Source organism: Lissotriton helveticus, chromosome 1_2 (genome assembly GCF_964261635.1).
Source record: "Lissotriton helveticus chromosome 1_2, aLisHel1.1, whole genome shotgun sequence".
Classification (NCBI taxonomy): Eukaryota; Metazoa; Chordata; class Amphibia; order Caudata; family Salamandridae; genus Lissotriton; species Lissotriton helveticus.
The window spans coordinates 38,111,604-38,119,420 of NC_136058.1; positions in this window are offsets into that span (position 1 = coordinate 38,111,604).

Here is a 7,817-nt window from a genome sequence, read left to right on the forward strand (position 1 = left end):
TACATGAAGAGCCCCGGAAATCCCACCACAAAGACAGTTTTATTTGGCAGTTTTATTCTTTTCCTCGAGGCCAAAAAAAAGTGAATGCCCGACATGTGACATGCCTCATTTGTAAAGATGTTTTATCTAGAGGTACAGACAAAAAGTATAGTTATGGTAACTATACTATGCACCGTCATATGCAGAGGTGGCATCCACTGAATTACAGCGTTGCAGAGATGCGTCACCTCCAAGACAACCCACCAACTCCTGTGGCCAGTACATCGGCACAGGTAACTCTGTCGGGACCAGAGGCGAGGGAAACGGTCCCAAACATCCAACAGAATTTTATGCACATGAAGATAGTGTGCCTTTATTGTGGTGACCTACTCTCATGTGCAAATATGAGTATCAATTTGATAAACAGAGCATTTGAAAACCACAAGTGCTCAAAACGCCCCAAAAAATAAAAAAAAATTTTTGCTCCTGTTGAGCCCTTTCTAATGCCTGTTTTTCGTTGTTCCCCCTCAAAAAAAACAAAAAAAAATTAAAATCGTTAAAAAAATACAAAAAAAGTAAAAAAATGTTCAGAAAAATAATAAAAAATATATAAAACAACAAAAATAATAAAAAAAGGTCTTTTCAGAACTACCTCCCATTTTTTAAAAATTACTAACATTTTTAGCACTCTTGACTTCATTTTTCTCATTGGTGCGCTTCCCGGTACGCGCACCGGTACGCGAACCGGAAGCGAACCAAATTTTTTTTTTTAAAAAGAAGAGTTAGTATAAGGGAAGGAAACAGAGAGTAATGTTAAAAGAAAGACAGCTAGAGGGAGTAACAGAGAGATACTGTTTAATAGATCTATTTACCGAAGAAAAGATGGAAGAGGGTATAATTGTGAAAAACAAAATAGATAAGGAAGTGAAAGAAAAAAAGGAGAGTAGAAGAATAATAAACAAGAGTTTCTTAGAGAATGTGAGTGAATGTTCAAAATAAGAAGAAAAATAGTAAAGGATGTGGAATGAGAGGTGGGGATAGAACCGGACTAAAAGAACAATCCTGAGGGAAAGTGTTAAGAAAACAGTGAGCAAAAGTAAATAGGAATAAAACAAGATGTATGATAGTTAAAACATGTGGAATAACAGAGAGAAAAAACAGAAAGCAGAAAAGAAGAAGTGACAGAAAAGGAATGATTGAAACAGCAAAGAAATGTAAATAACATAGGGGCATATTATCAACACAGGCAATAAAATTTTCGCTGCTTTTATCAGCAGAAAACTGCCGCTAAAGCCGCTTTTGCGGCAGTTTTCTGCCAATAAAAGCAGCGATAATTTTATTGCCTGTGTTGATAATATGCCCCTTAGTGTGCTTGAACTACAGGGAGAAAGCATAATGAACAAGTAGTGAAAGAGTGATCAGTCAGAGACAGTGAGAGTAATAGAACAGGAGTGAGGAACTATGAGAACAGAGGGACTGAGAAAAGGAGTGGAAGGAGTAGAGTAAGTAAGTAATAGAGAAAGGAATGAGGGAAATAGCAAAGGCAGGAAACTGAGGGTTAAAGAAATGAAGCAGTGGAACTAATAGAAGTTAAATGTGATAGAAATGTAACGAAAAGAGTACAAAACATTTACCTTATAATTGTCGTTAACGTAGTCACTTGTTATTTTTATACTTTCAATCTGTGAAAGAAAGAACAAAAATTTGAAAAATATTAAAACATGTATTTAAAAATTAGAAAAGACAAGGGAAAAGATTGACAATCATCCAATTTTACAAAGAAATAAAGTTAGAGATAAACATGCAGAAAAAAAGAGAAAGAAACGGTGATAGACAGTCAGACACAAAAAGAAATTGAAATAGAGTAAATTACTAAGAGAAAAAAAAAGAAGATACTTTCAGTGACAGAAAAGAAGGATAGAAGAGAAAACTAAATTGAAGTTGTGTAAGCTACTAAAAGAAAATGAGTAAGGTAAACTATATAAGGAAAGGGTGAATAAGGAAAAGAGAGTGAGGGAGAGAGGAGACAGAGGAAGTGAAGGAAAGAGTGTCAGATACAGACTGCGTGAGGCATCTACACAATGTGATTCATAATGTTAGGAAACACAGGTAATGTAATTGAAAAACGTTCAATTTTTTTTGCTCATTCCACAATCACATCACCTGTGTTTCCTTTGCTTAGGTATCTCATTGTGCAGATGTAGTCTAGCATATGAAAGACTACGCAGAAGGTGAGCACTGTATGCAACAACTTTGACACTTACAGAAGCCTCTGCTTCTCCATGCCCCCTACACAGTCCTAAATATATATATTTTAAACTGACGGTATCTTGTTGCAGATGAAGTGAGGCCTATCTTGCAACATGGTGCATCTTTTGCACTGCTGCTGTGTCGCAAAAGTGACGCAACGGCGGCGCAAAAGAGGCGCACGGCCATCATAAAACTGCCCCTAACATTTTAAATGATTGTTTCCGGATGCCGATAAGGTGTGGCCTATCCAGAGATTTGTTTGAGGTGAGGCCTACTCAGAGTTACAGATTAAATTTAAGCTTGTTGAAGAGTACAGAGGAGATAATACATGTGCAGGCCTACCAACGAAGTGAGTCATGTCCACTGCACTCTTGAACAAAGGCCAGACCTCCTCTGTCTCCCTGGACAGGCCTAAACCTCATCTGCACAATGTGATTCGTAATGTTAGGAAACACAGGAGATATAATTGAAAAACGTGCAAATATTTTTGCTCATTTAACAATCACATCACCTGTATTTCCTCAGCTTAGGTATCTCATTGTACAGATGTAGTCTAGCATATCCAAGAGTACGCAGAAGGTGAGGACTGTATGCAACAGAGCAATGTACATTACTCACCTCCCTTGACACTTACAGAAGCCTCAGTTTCTCCATGCCTCCTACACAGTTCTAAATGTATATCATAAATACAAAAAGTACAGAATTAATTATACATGTTAAATTGTTTATTTTTGCTGTTCTCAGAATATATCAAATTTCACTAAAAACAGTGACTTGAAGGTATTCATCATATAACAGCGGGGAAAAAAAACACAATCAAAATGATTGTGTTTAAAAAACCCATATAACATAACCAATCAGAAATCAGAACTCCTCAAAAGTAACTTACTTTCCATGACGTCGAAGGATGTCCTATGAACAGCTTATAATCTGTGGTGCTGTTATTATTTTCAGCCCGCCACTTTCTGAAAGAAAAGCTCCATCGTTTTGACAAATATGTTACATACAATAAATGACTTCTCGCTCTCTACCGCACTTCTCCTCAAGGCCAAATCATGTAAGAGCCATTTATAACTCTTGGAATTCTTCTAAGCAAATCCCGTCATTTTCTTTTTCCGCAACTTTCAGAAAGAAAACATTCAAGATCACTTTCACAATCCTGTACTAGTAATATCTCACCCTTCTTGCTCACTCATGTTCCACATTTCCTATGACACTGATACTGCTTACTATGAAGCAGACTTACACTACCTCTATGACTACTACAATGATTTAATTCTCTACATCACTTTTAATCACAAAGCAATTTGAAACAGTACATAAAATTATATCAACTCCTAGAATCATTATAGGCCAGTTACCTACCCTAAATTCTTTCTTCTGAAAACAGAAAGTAAGAATATTTTTAAATAAAAAGGCAACATTGTTTCATAGTGAAATGTGAATTATTTCCGGAACATCAGCTTTTTTTACATTTTGAATAAGATGTGTAATAAGTGGATGTTGTCAAAGGACCATCATGTCATATAATAGCTGCAGTTAGAAATGTTCTTCCTAAAATCAACGACTGTGTAGCCACAACATTTGTAATTAAAGTTGAAAACTTATTTTCATCAGGTTTATATAGTTGGAATTTTTAAATGACATTATAACCAAATGTTTGTTCAAAAAATGTGTAGACCATTGCAGACTTACATTACCTCTACTCCATGTTTTGATTGGCTGCTTGAATTAGCTTATTAAAAGAAACAGTTTTTCTGAACTCATTCAAAGTGCAGTTATTTTTCCATGACGTCAAGTGTTATGGTAAGAACACCGTTTGCTTTGGGAAATACTCTGTTGTCCTTTAACTAATCTGTGCCCACCACTTTCTGTAAGAAAACCTTCTTTTTTTCAGGAACTACTTAAAACTCAAAAATAACTTTTGACTCTGTACTACACTTATCCTCAAGGACAAATAGTGTAGGAGCCATTAGAACCTCTTGAAATTCTTCAGAGCAAATCCCGAGATGCTTTCCCTAAAATTTTGGTTGTAAAAACACCAGGTAAGAATTATTAAGGTCAAAAGGCAATTTTTTTTTGAAAGTTAAAACAGAATCATTGCAGAATGACCAGCCGTTTCTAGACTTCAAATAAGCTGTGTAATGTCCTGATGTTGTTGAAGGACCGTCATGATATATAATTGCTGCAGTTACAAAAGTCCTTCCTGATATTGACAACTGCGAAGCCACAAAATTTTTAATTAAAGTTGTCAATTTTGTTCCATCAGGCCTACATCGTTGGAACATTAAAATGACATACTGGCCATATGTTCGTATAAATAATGTGGACAACATTTCAGACTAACATTGGCTACACTCCATGTTGTGATCGGCTGCTTTTACTAGCTTATTAAAGGACACTGATTTACTGTCTGGCAAAGTTAAATATATAAATCTTTCTGAGTCTACACTAGTAGTACTTGATACCCTACAGTTCTCGCAGTCATGCTGCCATTGATAAGAAAGGCCAAACAGGTGATCTACATCTACACCTTCATCTTGCAATACATCAAGCATATACATTAAAAACTCCTGACAATCTTGCTGAATATTTTGAGAGAATTGCGTTTGACCTGAACATTTGTCTAACAGATTTCGAATTTCAGACACACTTTATATTTTTGTTCTATCAGTGCTACATTTCTCTAACACAGAATTCAACAAACTGCAAAATCTTTCATCCGAATTGAGCACAATCTCTTCTTTTAAAGTTTCTAGAGAAAAGACAACATTAACCACAACATTAGCATAGCAGTTGACACCAGAACTATTTTCAAATTGAAAACCAACAACATCTTCAACAGAATCCATTTTTTTCTGCTTATAATTTTGGTTTCATCGACTTTTCGTCTTTTTGCTACAACCTCCCTACTATTGGTCACATTTCTTCGTTTCCGGCCTACCACACGTTTCTCAAACAAAGGATATTGAGGCAAATGTGGCGCATACTCTCTTCTTAACCTATTGTATTCCTTAACACAATCTAGATCCGCACAAATGTTTGTGACATCACACTCAATCAAGTACAATCCCGATAAAGTTCTGACTCGTGACAATGCCACATATGCCATACCTTCCTTGAACACAGAACTGCCAATATTCACCAATGCACTGTCTACACTTAAACCTTGCGATTTATGGATTGTCACCGCATATGCCAAGCAAGCAGGAAACTGCTTACGGCGAACATATAAGTCTTTTACAAGCAAAAACCTAGCAGAGCAACGACCAATTAGCTGTAATTCCTCAATGCCATCAAATTTAATTTTTAAAAATTCAATTCCATCTCTATTTCTGTATTTCTCAAAATCAACATTACCCATTGATCCATTTACCAGACCTCTTTCAACATGTAAATTCCTTCTTAAAATTATACGGCAATTTAAGCACACATTCAGAGTCTTTTCAAAACCAGCAGTTTTAGATATAGTCTTCTCTAATGAATCCAATTTTGATTTCAAATTCTCAGACAAAATAATTGTTGCTCCCATATGCTCTATTCTGTCAATAGCTTCCAGTTTCACAATCTCTTGGTTTTCTAAATTCAACATTTTGTTGTTGAAGATGGCACATTCTGCAAGAGTTGGCATCAAACATATTCCAGATTTCTTCTCAGTAATTTTCCGAAAAATATTCTCAGGCACAACGTCTTCTTCTGGATACAAATTTGATAGTAATCGTGCATGTAAAGCTTCTTTCCCAAGCTCGGTCACTTTTCCAATTCTAACATCTTGTAGAATATTCTTCTAATCTTCATCCTTCGCTTGACGCATATTTTCACGCAGTTCAGCATAATTGAAGTTTAACCATATATTAACGTTGCCAATGCTCCTTAGGCACTTCCTGGTATCTTCATGCGTGAGCATTTTGAACACAGGTTGTCCTTTCACTGGTGTCAGCTGCAGAAGATCACCGAAAACAATGATGTGTTTGCCACCAAATAACACATCATACTCTGTTTTGAGAACTTCTTGCATTCTCAAATGCACAAAGGCAAGCATGACATTGGAAACCATGCTTACTTCGTCAATGATAAGAAGTTTCATTTTCCTCAAGACTCTTGAAACTTCACAACAAGCATCTCCAGATAACTTGTGGTATTGTAATTTGTTATCATGCTCCACTGGCAGCATCAGTAGACGATGCAAAGTAATACCTTTAATGTTATGTGCTGCCAGTCCAGTTGGAGCGGTGACAACACAAGACAGCGATGACTCAGTCCTTTTCTGCAAATAACATGAAATTGCTTTAATGAGGAAACTTTTTCCAGTTCCCGCTTCTCCACTCACGTACAGTCGGACAGGCTTCAACGATGTACATGAGCACTCTTTCTTTTCATGACTTAATCCATGATCTATTTGGTTGGTAACTTCGTCATATATTTTCCTCTGCTCAACGTTGAGTTGTCTTTCCAAGTCTTCTAAGTTAACCGCATCCTCCTGAGCATGTGCCATGGCTCTTTCCACTTCAATCATGGCAGTGGCAGCTTCATTTTCGATAACTGGTTCTCCTAGTGGATCCTGACTCAATGAAACAGAACTCTGACTGTCCTGAGAACTGTCTCTAGCAATCTCGGCTGCAATCGTTGCTTCCTGCTCGATTTCCGCATTCAACATTTCTATATATTTGGGAAAAACAGGACATTCTATGGTCTCCTTGGCGGCATTGAAAGAATCTTCGTAACAGATGAAATCTCCAAGCAGTTCTTCTTCTGCACGCCAAGGCTTGAAAAGTTGCAAAAGTGCTAAATAGAAAAACTCTTTTCTTTCAGGAGATTCGCCACTCAATTTTCGATGGTTTACCAAGTGGCATTTTCTTTGCTTGACCAGACATCCCTCACTTCCAATTACAGCATACACTCCTTTATCAATATCTTCTTTGATGTTCCTCTTGAATATGTAATTTTGTAGAACCTCATACAGACAAACATTCTCGAGGTGACTGCTTCTATTTGGATAATATGTATCCAACATGTTGGTCTTCAAAATATCTGTACTGTTTGGCTCCTTTTCCGCCAAATACTCAATTTCCCGTACAGGTTTCAGAACTCGATTACGCGTTGCAGCAAGACCAAGACTCGCCCAAATGATACTCCTGGATTTGGCATAGAGACTTGCTGAAGACAACCGGTCAGAACATTCGTAAGCTCCGATTTCTCGATGCGACAACATCTTCAGACTGAAACTGTACAACTTCTTACTGAGGCTCTTTTCATGGGAAATGTCCTCCCACATATCCTTCAATTCTGTCTTTTCTTTTTTGGTGATGTAAGATGTCACATACCGAGCCACAGCCATACAGTTATCAGCCACAAACTGTATATCCATATTAGCATTCCACATGGACAAAATCACTGGGTTGTAGTCGTTGATGTACTTGGACTCTTCGTTCCTTTTCAAATTGTAGGTATTTTTGGGGGATTTCTTCATCACATTATGTCGCAGCGAAGACATCAAACTGTTCACTCTTCCTTTAGAACTCACCGGTCGTGGAAAGGCGAAATGACATTTTGTGTAGAACTTGTCCTTGTTTCTGAATTTACGACGA